The 17,306-nt window shown below is 33.2% G+C and overlaps 1 pseudogene across 1 annotated transcript; it reads right to left on the reverse strand.

Moving 5' to 3' along the window:
* Window positions 1–8,626: 8,626 nt before the first annotated feature.
* LOC143614715 (sesquiterpene synthase TPS1-like) lies at window positions 8,627–16,681 on the reverse strand (annotated as a pseudogene). Its single transcript, XR_013150337.1, has 6 exons — window positions 16,333–16,681; window positions 15,869–16,256; window positions 15,570–15,788; window positions 15,319–15,457; window positions 14,985–15,236; window positions 8,627–8,937 (listed from the first exon to the last, which is right to left on the reverse strand). The product of XR_013150337.1 is annotated as a sesquiterpene synthase TPS1-like (transcript).
* Between the last annotated feature and the right edge of the window lie 625 nt (window positions 16,682–17,306).

A 17,306-nucleotide genomic window follows, 5' to 3' on the forward strand; every position in this document is an offset into this window, starting at 1 on the left:
ATAAAATCAAGCTAAATAAAATAATAATAGTAATAATAATAAAATTAATCACCGATTTTTCTCCTATATTAGTGCCTATAGTCATGGAAGGTGGTGGAACAACGCTTCAGGGTCGTTCCTTAAAGTGTTTATGCTCTTCTATAACCTAGTGATAGTAGACACTTTGCTAGTCTAATTAATCCTCTTTAGGCTTCTCTATAGTCTGTTTAGGAGTTAAGACATGTGTCATAAAATGGTCTTGTCACGCTAACTTGTCATGTTTTCCCATACCAAATCAAATGGCACCTAATGGGCTAACGAACTCTAAACAACTTAAATATTTTTATTTGATGGAAAAAGTTAAATAATGAAAGTGTGAGAGGGGTTTACGGCCTAAAAAAACCATTAAAAAATTTAAGAAAAATAATAAAAAATCATAACTTAATATATAAATATAAAACAAAAAAAAAACTAAAATGCTTCCCCCGTCTTTCTCTTTAAAAAAAACAAAAAAGTCGCAATGCCTAGAAAAAAAAGACCCAATGACGAAAATAGACAAAAAAAAAACACAATATATCGCAAAATATAGCACAATGTCGAGCAACATATAACACAATGTTGAGTAATATAACACAATATCAAGAAAAAAAGACACGCTGTTAAGGAAAAAAAAACACAATCAATGACGAAAATAAATAAAAACACAATAATAAATAAAAAAACACAATTACCTGATTTTCTCAACATTTTTTTTTGAACTAGGTAACAGAAGAAACATTTTAGTTTATTTTTAATTTTTTTTTATTTTTCATTTATATTTTGATTTAAGATTTTTTTTTAATTATTTTTTGAGAGGTTTTTTAGGCTACAAATCATTTAATCTTTCTAATTTTGGTCTTTTCTTATAAAATAACGTAGCCCCTTATTTGATTGGCCTAATTTGTTCCATGACTATTGAAACTTGAAATTTGCATATATTTAAATAATTCTTTGATCAACATGCCTATATATTACAACTAAGTGTCTTATCCACTGTATTGCGTTGGTCTTTTGTTTTTGCTTTTAGATATGAAGAATTGACACGAAATCGGTAGGAATCGACGGTGTCTACACTAGATCATACAAAAAAACCCTATGTTGCAATGGAGAACCGGCAAGAATTTGGTCGGTAACGGGTTATGGAACCGAAAGTAAGACGAAACAAATATGTCTACACCGAATTAAAACAAATTATTATATTCAAATAAAAAACACAATGAACAAAATAAACACACGTGTGTGTTGCGCCCAAGAACCGATGCGAATTCGTCCAAATTCGATGGACAACAAAACTCACGTCAATTAAAAAAAACTCGTGTCGCGGCTGTGAGTTTATGCTAGTTCGACCAGATCATACGGTATCGACGATAACAAAAATATGCTTTATGCGGCGACGAAACTGACATGAATTCGGTTGGTATCAATGGCATCAACACTAAACCGTAAACATAGACTTCGGTCGTTATTAATGGCACCAATAATTAATCATGCACTAAAAAGAATTCAACATTAAAAGGAAAGTTGAAGTCTCAACATAGGATTGGTGCCATGTGAACCAATCTAAGCCACTTAACATAAAAAAATAAAAGAAATAAAAAAAAATTATAAAACAGCAAACTAAACTGAAGTGTTTATGGGATTCGTGGCACACTGACGAATCAAAACCACTGCGACACCAACCCATAGCTTTTAAATCTATATAGTAATAGTAATTATTTATTTCAACTTATAAAGAAACCAAAATTCAAAGCTAAGGGCGGAATATAAAGACAACATAGATGTCCAGGTTGCTATCACATTAATAACATTAAAAAGACTTAATTGCAGTTTTGACTCTTGTGACCTGACCCAAAATACAGGATTCGACCCTTTGATGGATTTTTTGCTGGTATCACCTTGTGGTGGTTCTGTTTTTTTGCAATCTGGAACGGTTGTTAGTCCAAAAGTTAATTCAGTTAAACTTTTTCCCTCCAAATTTAACAACTACATTTTGACTTTCCTTGTTTGATCATTTGACTACCAATTAAGCATACTGTTTCCCTCCAAATTTAACACTAGCTTTTTCCCTCCAATCTGATCTATATGGTTAAATGATTAAGCAATTTAAACACAATGTTTTACTATCCTAAGTCAAACTATTACTTTCTAGAAGACTAACCAAGTGTACTTTCAGTTTAAGTTGCTTATTACTCAAATTGACATGAACAAATTTAATCTTGATTATCTAAATGGTTAAATCCTAAGTCAAGTTGTTACTTTGTACAAGATTAACCAATTTCATAAGCAAGATGCATACATACATATACAGATGCATACACACACATACATACATATACATATACATATACATATACATATACATATACATATACATAAACTCACACACACACACACACACACACACACACTCACACACACACACATGCAGGGGTAGTAAGAATAGATCCCTTGGATCTAGGATCTAATGGTTGAGATTAGTAGTTTCCAAAACACCAAATAGTTTCCTAGGATCTAGGATTTAGGCTACATAGTTCCCTAGATAGGCTCATATAGTTTCCTAACTCCAAATTTTATGTCCTTCCTAATCTTCCAAGAAAACTATGTATTTTTATTTTAACCATTTTCTACCTATACATATATAGTTCCATACACACAGATACAAACATACATACATACATACATACATACACCTATACAAATACATAAACAAACATATACATACATAAATATATATATATACACATGGTCACATGTGAATAGACAATTATACCCTTGCAAACACATATATAACAAACACATGTGCATACATTGATATTGCCTAACAAAGTCCAACAGTTGACTATTTAACTATGAGCTTGTTGTTGTTCTACTAATCAATGTTGCACATACATAAATAGACTCACAACCTCATATACATATACACACCAAAAACACACATAGATACACCCACACATATGCATACACAAACATACGCACAACCGTACACCCACATACACAATGTTCCTTAAACATAAAGATTGTCATTTCACTTATAAATATACCTAAACATTGCAGTTATAAAGATCATGAAAACATTGCACTAATAAGGATAACGAATTAGTTATTACCGAAACACATTAGTAGGTTATCATTGACATAAGTAAACATATATTGCACATTTGTAGTTATACTAAACACGTAGTAATTACTTAATACCAAAACACCTAATTGTTAGTTCATACAAAGACTTAATTACTACTTATTATATATTATAACTACTAATGTAACTAAAGAAACCTAAAACAACTAACTACTCTAACTGATCTCATCCACCTGCATTGAACCTGATGGTGAAGATCCCGTTAGGACAGGTCTTCAGCAAAACCACCATCCAAGCTCAGGCGGGTCCATGACAGATCGATCCACCTGAACTTGATTAGTAATTGAATTTGATTAACTAGGCCAATTTCACATTTCCAAACACACACGAACTCGTCAAAAGTCAAAACTGAAACTTGATTTATACCTGTTAATACGATGGTGTCAGCGAAAATGTTAAATAAACATGCCATGGACGAAGGTGGTTGATGATGGCGTTTGATGATGACTGTGCAAGATGAAGATGGTGAGTTTTGGGTTGTATTTTGTGAAGGGAGGGGGGTTATAATGAATGCCGATTGGGGGTTTATGTAAAAGGACAATTTTGTCCGTATAACTAACAAAGGTAATGGGTGTTAACTAACGGCTGGTTTTGATTGCATAAAAATGACCATCACCGGGGTGATACCAGCAAAAAATCCATCACGGGGTCAATTCCACTTAATTGCTCAAAACTGCAATTAAGTAGTCCACTAGAAATTTAGAATATTGTCCGAAAAGATAGCGTTCCACGTAGTCATTTTTGAGCAAATGGTGCATTGATGTTGATATGGCCACATGTCAATTTACTATTCGTCCCTTGTTATAGAATTTAATTAGTTTAAAAGGATATCTATATAAGAGCGGATTCAGAAATTTTCGCTTGTGGGGGTTATAAAACGGATCAGGTCAAAGAGAAGGGGGTCTGCCCGGGCACAAAGTGAAATGAACTTTTCACACCCATTTCCGAATTTCATTAAGAAAGTTTATATATTTGTTAATACTGAGATGCAACTTTTTTTCAAAGAAATTAATATTTGATGATACATTTCGTACCTTCGGATCATCCCTATAATATACAAAGTCAAACTCCAGATATTTGAGATCTTTCTCTGTGAATAATATCTCAATTCCAGCGACGGTTTCATTAGATATCTTACAACTAGAATCGCTTTTTTTTCGATCCAGTCCCTCCACCACCGCGAACCCCAGTTAGATTCAGGCATGCTACACTTTTTAGTTATTAAGAGAACCCAACTACTCTCTTTCGGATTCAGGAAATAACTCTTATAGATCTATTTTCCTTTTGGAAGATGTAGGAGCGAAACAATCAACCTATTGATATTTGAAGACCCAATGGATTCTTCCAATGTATCATTTCTGGGTCCAATGGAATTCATAGGTATAGGAAGAAGCCCCATCAAATAGAGATTTTTTCTTTCGACCATATTTCAATTGTTAATACGATATATAAGGACCGCTACTCCAAAGAGTATTACACCCTTAATTGTGAAATATCGATTGTTTGTTGAACCCTGTGAATTGTGTGAAAGTAGGATACTCCAAATTCGGGAGTCAAAAAGTTTTATAAAACGTTCTTGGTGGAAAAAATGTGAATGAAAGATCCACTGAATTGAATTGGGTCCAATATCTCTCTCAATTCTAAAATCCAGGACTTGCTCTTTCTTTCACAGCTAACCACATTTTCTTAATGCCGAGATGTTCTCTTTCGTCGAGCCCCGAGCTTGTGGTCCTCTTTTGAGTTTGGGTTCAATTGGATGAATCTGTCAAGTCAAGGTCAACGTACGTAGCAGCAAGGAAGGTGCATCGCCTCTTTCTCGTTCTCGCTCGGGAGCCAAAACGAACACGCCTGCTACCTACTGTACCGGACCTTCGACCAGCCATTCTACCTTTGTCAAAGCGGAGCCAATACCACTGCATTACGCTCGAACAGTTGAGCAGCCAACTAAGCATTTATATATGAATAATAAATATAAATCTATTTATAGAAACAAAATGAGCAATGTAGTTATATAAGAGGGTAAAAAATAAACACATTGTTTTTATGTTTATTTGTGAAGACATTGCCAATTCACTGAATGAGTAAATGAACTTATGAAGTCCATGAGATATCCGTTTTGTGTTAAAATCTAAAAGTCCATGAACTTATGAAGCGATTGGAAGTAGAGGTGTACAAAACCGTTTTTTAACAAACCGAACCAGTTTTAAAACTTATCCGGTTTGGTTTTTACATGTTTGGAACCGGTTTGACCCAAACCAGTTCGGTTTAGAAACGGGTTTAAGTATAGAACTACTCGAACTGATCCGGACCTGTTCGGTTCGGTTTTTAAGCAGTTTAAGACAAAAAAAAACCCGGTTTGATTGTGAAATACCCAAATCACTATACGAACCGCCGATCTGGTTCGGCAGAAACCGGTTTTCGAAACGTACCGGTCCGGTTTGGTTTTCGGTTAACCAGTTCTAAACCGTTTTTTACACCTCTAATTGGAAGTATAGCTTATGGGTTGAACTTAATTGGGCTTCACATATATCGGGACAGAAAGTTAAATGAAATAATGGGTAATGGAATGAATGACGGAATGGAATGAACGTGGTAATTGAATGGACAAAGGAATGGAATGAGTTATTACCATTCCAATGAGATGTTTGGTTAATACATGGGAATGGAATGAATGATTATTTGTGTTATTTGTTAGGTAGGAAAAAAAGAAAAAATAAAATTAAAATGGTGGTAAGTAGAGGTGGTGGTGGTGGTGGGAGGTAGGTGGCGGTCGTGGCATTGGTGGGCAGTGATGGTGGATGATGGTGGCGGGAGGTGGTGGGCGACGGGAGATAATGGTGGTGGTAGGTAGGTGGTGTTGGGGGGTGGGTAGTGGAGGTGGCAGGCGACTAGCATTGATGGCGATGGTTGGTGGCGGTAACGGCGGCAGTGGACAGCAATGGTGGTGGCGGCGACGGTGGGGTGGTTGGTACTGATGGCGATGGTTGGTGGCGATAACGGTTGGTGGTGGTGGTGGTGGGTGGGTGGCGGCGACGGCGGTGGTGGTTGGTGGTGGTGGTGGGTGGTGGTGGCGGCGGTGATGGTTAGTGGTGGTGGTGGGTATTGATGGTGGTGGGTGGTGGGAGGGTGGTGGAGGTGATGTAGAGTGAAAAAGGGAATGGAATGAAAAAAAACATGGGGTATGGATGGAATGAAATTGAGGTGTTTTAGAGTGAATGGAATGGACTAAATAATAGGTCATTCATTCCTTTGATCAACCAAACACACTTTTCTCAATTCCCTCACAATGGGTCATTACATTTCGTCCGCCATTCCTTCATACCAAACGCTACCTTAGTTTATTAATTTTTATGAAGAATATGATATTTATAATATCTATTTTCGTTTTGTGCAACCACTGGTTTGGTTTAGTGGTAAAGATGTATGGCCTTCAACCATATAGTTATGGGTTCTAGTCTCATTTGAGACATGTGGTGAAATAGATTGAAAAACAAATATTAACTATTAATAGAACAACAATCTATTTTCGTTATGTAAATAAATCACGTACAAACCAAGCCGTCTTCAAGAACTTAAAATTTTGGGACTTGAGATGAGTAATTAAAAAGGGTCTCTAAAGTCAATTTTGTAATTATATGATAACTAATTTGACAATTAATATTACCAATTCGGTTGCTTTTCCAAAGCCAATAACGACCAAAGCAAAGTAAAAGTTCATGTTTTGGAAAAAAAATATTATGTTATTAAAATAATAAACATGTTATTAAAATGACTCATATAAAACATAAAAGAAAGTTTCTTTTTCTATAAGCTATCAAACACCGTTCATAGAAATTAAACCATGACCTTTGATTTCACATATTAGTGCTTTTTTAGTTGCACCAAAAGTCATTTTGTATGTTTATGTTTAAAAATGGTTATACGTAACATATATAAAATTATTTTAATAATAACTATGGCCATGTTAGAAGATTGGGTCTGGGTTAATCGTCCTCCTTGATAGGAACACACTAAAGGAGTGAACAACTTACCAACAAATAATATATATAGGGATAGAAAATGATTTATTTAGTACAACTAGATTCTACTTGGCAACTTGCATATCTTATCCTAACATGATTCTCATTAGACAACTTGTTCTAATATTATTTCACTTATCTAACACTTCATTATTATGATTGGCTAATTGTTCTTATGAACATAACCACATGTAGGGTTTGTGTTAGGATTCTGTCTTCAACCTAGTTTTATGTTTTTTGATGTTTTAAAATTTTAAAAACATTTATTATGTGGATTTATATTAGGGGAAAATGAATACGACGTTGTTAACTGTATACGTTTGCACGATAAACCTATCAAAACTACGTAGTTTTGATAAATCTACTATTTAACTAAAATCATTTCCATTTTAATCAACATTTTGTTTAACTGTCACCTTTTCCCCAATCTTTAAAACTAAATTATAGTCACCGTTGAAGACTAAATATCCTTTCTATATATTTGTAAAAATTCACTGGACCTCATTGAGTTCATAATACACCAGAATAAAAAACACATTTCATCTGAAGATTCATTAAATATTTTGTAAGTTTTTATTTACTTGTTTCGAGGTCTTCAAACTAAAATCATGTCACCTATGATAAGCATCATCATGGAAAATTATCAAATTACAATAATACAGTATTTCAATATAATTATAATAATATGGTGAATATCAAACTACAATAAGTAATCTTCATTGTTATCTAAATTAAAGGTTTTTATTGATCGGGGAAATCAATTTACAATGCATTGAGATAAATCATAAATGGGATGCAGGAATATAATATCAGGCCGAGCTTGAATGACTTTTTGAAGAAATCATAAACGGGATGATAAGTTTTGAAGAAATCGGTGGAGTTAGCATAGGAAATACTAAAATATTAAATTAAATTTTAATTAATTTACTCAAAACTACGTAGTTTTGATAAGTTTATCGTACAAGTTTAGACGCCTAACAGCATCGTATTCAGTTTCCTCTTTATATTAATGAGATGTCAATTATTGTTTTTTCCAATCATTAACAAGCATTAGGTTAAGTGAATTATCTAGTCTGTTGGCAATTGTTTATCAACATACTAGCTTTGGTCCTTACTTGGTTTAGCGACCGTAGCCCCTAGAAAAATATGGAACTTGAAGTTACGATATTGGAATTTTAAAGCAATTTAGTTAAGAAAAAAATAGAAACGTATTTAAACAATACTACGAATTATGACACTGATTTTATTAATAACCACGAAAATACAAACCATAAACTAAAAATACAAGCCAAAACATAAAATACAAACCCCAAATTAAATGCAAACCTTACACTGAGATACAAATTGACCATGAAGAAGTACTCAACACAAATCAAACTTCTGGCCTTATTAGTACTATATTTTTTTTTTCATTAGAAGGACGAACTCACATCTTTAAAAGGATGATATGCTATGAATAATCAGAATTTAAACCCCTCATGGCATTTACGAAACAAGACTTGATATTATCTTTCATTTCTTTTCCAACATTCTTTAAAGTATCATCGTATTTATACATTAGTTCCATTACGCGTCCAAGATTGATAACACGCATTTTGAGAGCCATAGGAATTCTTTACATATAAGCATTTCGCGGTTCATATCTTTCCAAGCGTCTTCTACTCGTTGCTTGAACAAGTCATAGACATACTCCTCTTTCACATCATGTTCCTTCATGTAGCTTTCAATGGTCGAGACAACGTGATTTATTTTCCCCTCCTCCTATGGTTCATAAACTTTATTACTGCTCTTATCACAACTACGTTAGAATAAAGATCAAATTGTAGATGCTAAATATTGAATTTACCGATTATTGAAGGTTGTCTAACAATATGCAGAGATTATAGAAAACCTTATAAGTTGAACCTACCTCTAGGCTCATACTAATAAATCCATAAATCTATATCTATACTCTATAATAAAATCTATTTGTTTTTGTCACTTCACTCCCACATTAATCCTCAAAAAATTTTAAAAATTCATATTATTTATTTATTAAATGCATATAACTTAGTAATTGTTATTTTTTTTTTTCATTTTCATGCATAATTCCTAATGTAGTAAAATAACACCTGCAATAACAACATTTCAAAATAAAAAGGCAAATTAGAAAATAATTATCAATTGTCCTATAACTTATATTTAAGATTTTTTATAAATAAATAATCTAAAACTCATGTTTATTTCTAAAAAAATTTCAAAATATTAAAATGTTAATGTTTATTATAATTTTTATTAATTCTAACGAAACAAGCTATAAAACACATTATTAACACAATAAATAATATATTTTCTATTACCTATTTTTTTTCATAGTTTTAATTACATAACTAATTTTAAGAATTATAATTTGTAACATCTCGTTTTTTTTAAATAAATAATATTAAAATAGTTTATTATTATGTGTTATTAATTGTTTGTTAATTACTTGGTAAATATTAGAGTTGGGCTCAATTGGCTAATTATACATGGACTTAATTAAACAAGATGGGCCTCGGAGAATTATGACTTGGGTTGAAGTCTACAGGCTTGAGGTATAAATATACCTTAAACTAACCCCCCCCCCCCTCTAAAGAAAAATTTATCTTCGTTTTGTTTCGTTTACTTCAAACAAACAAAGACTCATCAAGATTTAAAGGTTCAAGCTCAAACTAATTTTACTTAGGTATGTTCTAGTTATAAAAAGGTTGTTTAAATAATGTTAGATTGCTATGAAAATTTATAGAATTATAAACTGGGTTTAGTAGATTTGGATGGTCCCAAACTTGGTAATAAACAAACCTAGAAAATTAGGCTCGTCAAAGAAGAGTGGAATAACACCCGGTTCAATAATATGCGGATGCGGATTGAAGAGAAACTTGCAAATGAATAGGGGTGCGGAGGGAACTGATTTAAGCCCATACTAGTTTAGAACTAACACGTGGGCTATAGTTTTAAAAGAGAAGGTGGGCTTTAGTCCATTTTAACGACGGATGATTTAAATGCGGATGCGGGTGCCCATTCAAATGCGGATGTGAGTGCAATGGATAATTGGAATATTCCTTTCAAATGGGGATACTCCTTTCAAATGAGGATACTCTTTGTAAATGGGAATACTCCTTACAAACGAGAATACTCCTTGCAAATGGAAATAGCATTTGCTAGATATTTAATCATTATAGACAGCTTAGTTAAGTTAGTAAGTGTTACTAAGACCAAAAAAGAAAAGATACGTGCTAGCGTCAAGAGATTTGTCATGGAATGAATATATAATTTAAACCGATCACAAGAATACCAGCTACAGTACCAATTATCCAAAGAGGAATTCTTCCAATAGTATCGGCCATTTCCACCACTTCCCTCCGACGGAAGCCGCTTATACCATATTTTGCTAAAATGACCACTTTGAACAGATGTTGGCATTCGCATGGGCCGCAAAAGTCAATAACATACGGATGCAGATACAACTGAAAGAAAAACTTGCAAACGAATAGGGGTGCGAATGAACCGGGTGCCAGCCCAAGTTAGCAAGCCCACTCAAATAGCTATCTTGTTGAATTTAAGCACATACAGTTTAAACCTAGCACGTGGCTGTAGTTATAAAAGGGAAGGTGGGCTTTAGTCGATTTTAACGATGATCAATCCATACCAATGGTCCATTCATAGAAAAGATAATGCACACAAAAAAGGGATCATCCGCATAACCCAGATGCGAACACAGATGATTTAAACGCAGATGCGGATACCCGTTCAAATGCGAATGCAAGTGCAATGGACCGATGGGAACACTCCTTACAAATGTGAATACTCTTTCCAAATAGGAATACCCTTTGCAAACGGGAATATGTTTGTAAAGATATTTAACCACTATAAACAGCTTAGTTATAACAAACCAATAATATAAGCAAAAGGAAAATTGAAGAAAATAAAATAAGTGAGTTTGATCTCATATTGGTGAAGAAAGAAAATGAAATGCTTCTACCTTGATATAAATAAAAAAGTGAGATTTTGTCCCACATTGCTAGATTACAAAACTTGTAATCTCTTTATAAGAAAAGAGATCTCCTATGGTAATATTCATGTGTAACAAGACATACTCAGTGGTCCTACCGGACTTAGTATTTTTGTGGAAAATAAAGACTTTTAAATATCCTCCTATCGCAATACTCGACGGATTTAGATAAGCCTCATCGCGATACGTGATGACGCGTAATTGTCCATAATCCTTTGCAGTTGTCGCGCTACGCGATGAACCCTTAAGCAACCCATCGCGATACGTGGAGGTTACGGTGACATTACACGTTGTCTGTCACGTGGCACGCCACGTGTCCTACCTAAGGCTAACTTGGCAAAGCTATAGGCTCGTCGCGCTACGCGACGACCTTTGCTTGTGTCCATCGCGATACGCGACTGGACCAAAATCAACTATAATACCATCTTTATCAGCAACCTGAGGCTTGGGTTGGTGGGCCCAATCAATTAAAAAAAAGAAAAAAATAAGTTTTATTCCTCAACCTGGGTTGTTTTGGCAACCTTGGGTTGCCACCTATTACGTGCCACGTGTCACTACCTAACTGGTCCTTATATTTTATTCTTTTTTTCTTTTTTCATTTAACAATTAATTTCACATATAAATTAGTTTTTCTTTAATAACTATTAATATTTAACCCTTTTAAAAGATAAAATATGCAGTCTTGTTTAATTTATTTTTTCGAACATTCCGATATAAGTTTTATTAAAAACAGAGTTTCAAAAAAAAAACGTATTTTTCTAAGTACGGTTATGTCACAATATTATTAGTTTGTAAACTTATTATCTTATAAGTCTATTTTTTAATATATTTTGAAAACTTTAAACCATATTTATTTAGTTTAAAAGTAGGTTTGAGTTGGGTTTTGAATGAAAATAAAATTTCGGATTAGTTTTAATAAATATTTTTATTAGTTTTAATAAATTTTATAGAATAAATTAAAGTTTAAATAAGATGTATGTATAAAAATAATTGGTTTGGGTTGGGTTGTGAATAAAAGTGAAAAGTTGGATTAGAATGGGTTGTATAGGTGGAAGAGAGATAAATTAATTTTTTGTTAAAAAGATGGGTTGGGTTGGGTTGGGTTGGGTTGTGAATAAAATTAGTCTTAAAAGGGGAGTCAGTCAGCCTTCATTTTCTCGTCCCAAGTTTCACACATCTCTCACTTTCTGCTTTATTAAGGTATTAGTATAATACCTCGAGTAGTCGTAACGATACCCTCTACGCAAAAAAGAAGCTTTTGTACACGAATCCAAAAGCTCTACCTGAACAAGGTAAGACATTGTGACATCGTGAAAGTTTCTACTCTCGTGATTATCGGTTTATACTAAATTAGACATACTACATTGTGTTTAACCTAGGTGCTTAATACTAGGAAGCACTTTATTTGTGAACTTACTAGGTGAGAAATTTGTGTGAGACAACTGATTTTCCAATACTGTCATGATGATTTTTAAACTTGTTACACTCATGACAGATAATCCAAATGTTTTCAAATGATTTTAATTACATTATACTGATTAAATCTCTGTAGACTTACGGGATGGTTACTTGGTATTGTGGGGTTTTGTATAAAGGCTTGCTTAATGGGTTATTACACGTTACTTATTGGACAAGTGTTAGCTAATAAGTAATATGACCACAGTCACAGATACGATCGAGCGACAAGTACCTTTCTGTAATTTGTAAGCATGCAGAAGTAAAAACATCTTAATTAATGTTGTAACTGTAAAATGTGTCATTTACAAATGATTGTACTCATCAGTATTTTTCGTTGATCAAATATTTTTAAACATATTTCAGTTGACTTGTTAGAGACACATGAATGATATATGCGGGCCTTTAGGTTAAATAAGTGGCTTCTCACCATAATAAAGAAATGTGTTTTGTAAATTAGGGTTTATCCCTATAAAACTTATGTTTACATAAAAGTAGGTTTTATTCCTAGTTTATGAAATAAGAATCATTGTGTTTTTTATAACTCTAATCATTTTTCCTAACTACAATCCTGATGAAATAATGCAAATTATTTAAATAAACATCGGTATCACCACTCGATGTTCACGGCTCCCCTCCCAGGATATAGGGGCTGTGACATTAGTTAAGTTAGTAAGTTTTAGTAAGATTAGTTAAGTTAATAGTGTTTAAACCTGTTAACTTAGTTAACCTAATTAAGTATCATTAAGTTGTAGAATCATTAATTAATGACTAATTGTTAACATTTATCCGCATTTGAGGAAGGGAATAACCATAAATTCAGAACGCAACCGGATCCGGTTGAGTTTTTAGCCGCCTATCCTTTTAAACACTGGGGATGCGACCATACTCATAAGTAAGAAAGTTAATATACTTGACTTAATAAGAAAGGTATATTGTGTGTGAATGTCACATATATTTTTATATATTAAATATATGAATGATTATGTTAGTGTGGCAAACCCTTATAATATCTACGAATGTTAGAGTGACAGACTCTTCTAATATATGTGTAGAGTGAAAGATCCTTATAATATCTGTGAATGAATATATACTAAGTATGATAAGAAGATACGTACGTAAGTATGCATATATGAATGAAAAATTAACAGGTTAAGTATAGAATGTGTATATTCGGATATGTATGTAAATGTATGGCATGTTGCTGGTTAAACTATAACTCACTCAGCGTAACTGATTTTTAGTATGCATGCTGACAAATAGTTAGGATCAGACAGCTGGCTTGAAAGAGACACATGACAATAAAAGAGAGACTTACATTTGATGGATGATGAATTTATGATGTTTTCTATCTATGCTTGAATGATTAAAGACATGTCTTGAATGTTTGTTAAATCAATATTTGAATTTTTATGTAATAAATGGTTGAAGTTTTGGTATTCTATAAAAATTTTTATTTAACTTTGATATTTAGAACTATGTTAATAAGTAAATCCAATGCCATATAGGTTGCCCGGGTCTAGGCCTTACATAATTTTAACTTTTAATTAAAAATATACCAAAAATAAAGATGTTTTTAAGCAACGAATCTCAAATTAGTTTTAAAAGTTCAAGTACATCACCATCATCGTACTCAGTAAATCCCACCAATAGCAAAGCTATAGTAGGGTCTGAGGATGGTATATCGATGTAAACAACCATACCTCTATCCCGTAAGAATAGAGAGGCGACTTCCGGTGAGAACCCAGGCTCGATAGCAGTTTTGTATCAAGCCTAGCTTTGACATAAGACACATAGCACTCAACCATAAGCAAAGGCCGATTGGTGCATGTACCCTTGTTTTACGGCTATCAACGCCACCACATGATGCGTGAGTAACCTTCCGCCACTTTTAACGTTATATTCATGAAATTAGTAAAACAGCGTCAAGATTAGGTCAATTTCACTTCCCCAGACCCACACATGTATATATTATATGCATGTATGGCAAACAGGATAGTTGATTTTGATTTCCTTTTCTTTAAGTTTTAACAAAAAGTTCTATTGATATTATATATATTGTTTTTTTATATATTACGTTTTTAGGAAAACAGGTGTAGTCTAACAGAAACACACCTACCAATAATCAAAGTTAATCAAAAAACTGTTTATTTGAAATTGCTGTAATTATTTGTACTGTACAATGCTTTGTATTAATAGTGTTTGATAAGCATATGATTAAATTGAATTTTACTTATTTATTAAACTTATATTAATTAATTACCCGTGCAGTATACGGACTTTAAGTTAGTAATAATATGCTCCATTACAAATTTGAATGTACCTTGTGACTGACAATATCATCCATAATCCTACTGATTATAGATGCGGCTTTTATAAGAGAAGGAAAGCTAGCAGCCCATTTAAAATATTCTTCTATGACTGTCTCACCCATGCTCATAAAACTTGACGTTGTAAGATTTTGTAACCGGCTGTTATGAATGAAGTTGTTTCATGCTCCTCTAGTTAGTGTTGGTACATATCCCTCATTCTTCCATTTTGCTTCAGTCATGTAATTTCTACTCATCTCTTTAATCTGCATAAGATAAATGACACATTTACTTAAGTTCTAATTATCATAAAGAGAACATTACAAACATAAAGAAACTCAAACTAACCTCCTCTTTGGCATAATGAACTTGATATGCTTTTCCTTCACTTGCCATGATTTCCTCAATTTCACCATAAGTATTCAAAAGCATTTTGTATATCATCTTCATGTAATCGGGAAGTGTATCGATACATGTAATCGACCACCTGTGATTAATGTATGCGTAAACTATAATTTTGATAAACTAATTTGGTTTAAAGACTGGATTATGCATATTTTCCAATGTGTGCATATTGTTGTAGTAATGTGTTTACATACCTTTGAACCGCTTCTGTGAAAATCTCAAGTTCTTCATAAGTAGCGTAATTATCGTAAGTGTCATCTAAAATTGTTGCCCCTTGAATCACTTTTGTTAAGAAAATCCTGGAACGCGAATATTGAGGTTCAAATTAGACCCCTACTATCCAAAAATAGAGTTCAACTATTCTGTCTCTTACAAAATGTAGATTCTTTGATGGCTCAAAATCTTTCCACCATCTATAAAATTTATAACACATATACTGAGCACCATTTCAAATCTATGGTAATAAAATGAACAAATGAGCAAATAAACTTACTTAGAAAGTTGGCTAAGCTCCCTTTTGTGCAGAGATTGAAGCCAGTTAAATTCCAACTTTGCGAGTCTTATTAAGGATTCATCATGCGAATCTTTTTGTTCATAGAACGGTATGTACCATAACGCATCTAGTCTTGGCAACCTTTTCCATATAGGCCGCTCTAGTGCTTCCTTTATGTGCGTCGAAAGAGAAAGACTACAGTTCCACCTAAGAGGATCCTTTATTATCTTTTCAAGTTGGCTTTTTGTAAAAAGAAGAGCGTCATCTAGTAAAGCCTCCCCTTGCACCCGCATATATGTTGCATCATATAGCTCAAGCATGCCATTAACATCAGTAGTTAAAGATTCCTTAAAAGTTCCCTCATTGTCCTTGTATTTGTTGAAAATATCTGATTTTAATAATATAAAAATATATGTTAACATCTTTTGTATTATGAGTAACAAATTGAACTTAAATTCACTAACCGCATGAAACAAAGAACCCTTGTTGTCGAAGGAGTCGAAACCAAAGGGAAACACTACCACCATTCCAATCATCACCATATAGAGTGTAAATATGGCCCAAGGATTGCTCGATCTCTTGTTCAAAACAGTAAGCAATGCCGAGGCGCTGGATATCGTTGACTAGTTTCAACAAGTCAATATGTTTGCTCGAATCATCCAAGGCTATCAGTAATTTTTCCCTCACTTCTTTTTTAAGATTCTGGATTGTTGGCTCGCTAAATTTAATGGTTGTCAAAATCAATGAGTAAAGCAATATACAAGTTAGATCATAAATACACTCACATGCAGATGGATCATTTTCCCTAACCATAACATTAGAGGATAAAGCGTTGGGTTTGTGAAGGGTTGGTTTCAATTTGGGCCCGACTTGCTTGAAGACTTATTATTGAGTTTAATAAAGATAGAAGGCACGTAAAGTTTTAGGCTGACCTTATATATGTTTATAGGGGGCATTTATGTTTTCTTGTTTTCTAAGCCAGAGATCCTATAGTCTCTATATATATTGTAATAATTGTACTTATACGCTCTTATCACGAGAGTTGGAAGGCAATAATAAATTCCTTGTTGTAGCTGGTGGAGGTAGATGAGTTTAGATTGAACCACATAAATCCTTGTTTCTCATGTTAGTTTATTTTTTTGCATTTTTATTGTCTGTTATAATCGAGATCTAACATAAATTACTAGAGTTTGTGCATGGCTGTCTCAATCTTTTTGGAAGCCTCAAACACATAATATAATCAGGGTCCTTTTCATAATAACAATTTCTTTAAATGTCTTTTATGTGTGTATAATTATAGACTACAAGCTCTATCATCAATTTCAAAACCAAAATTACATACATATAGCTTGTTACTCTTTTTGAATGTGGGGCCTAAGGAAGGAAACTCCTATAATCCATTGCTTTATTCTAAACCCCTTAACCACCCCTGAGTTTA

Source organism: Bidens hawaiensis, unplaced genomic scaffold (genome assembly GCF_021521415.1).
Source record: "Bidens hawaiensis isolate Kalapana, Puna unplaced genomic scaffold, B.hawaiensis_p1.1 tig00040785_1, whole genome shotgun sequence".
Classification (NCBI taxonomy): Eukaryota; Viridiplantae; Streptophyta; class Magnoliopsida; order Asterales; family Asteraceae; genus Bidens; species Bidens hawaiensis.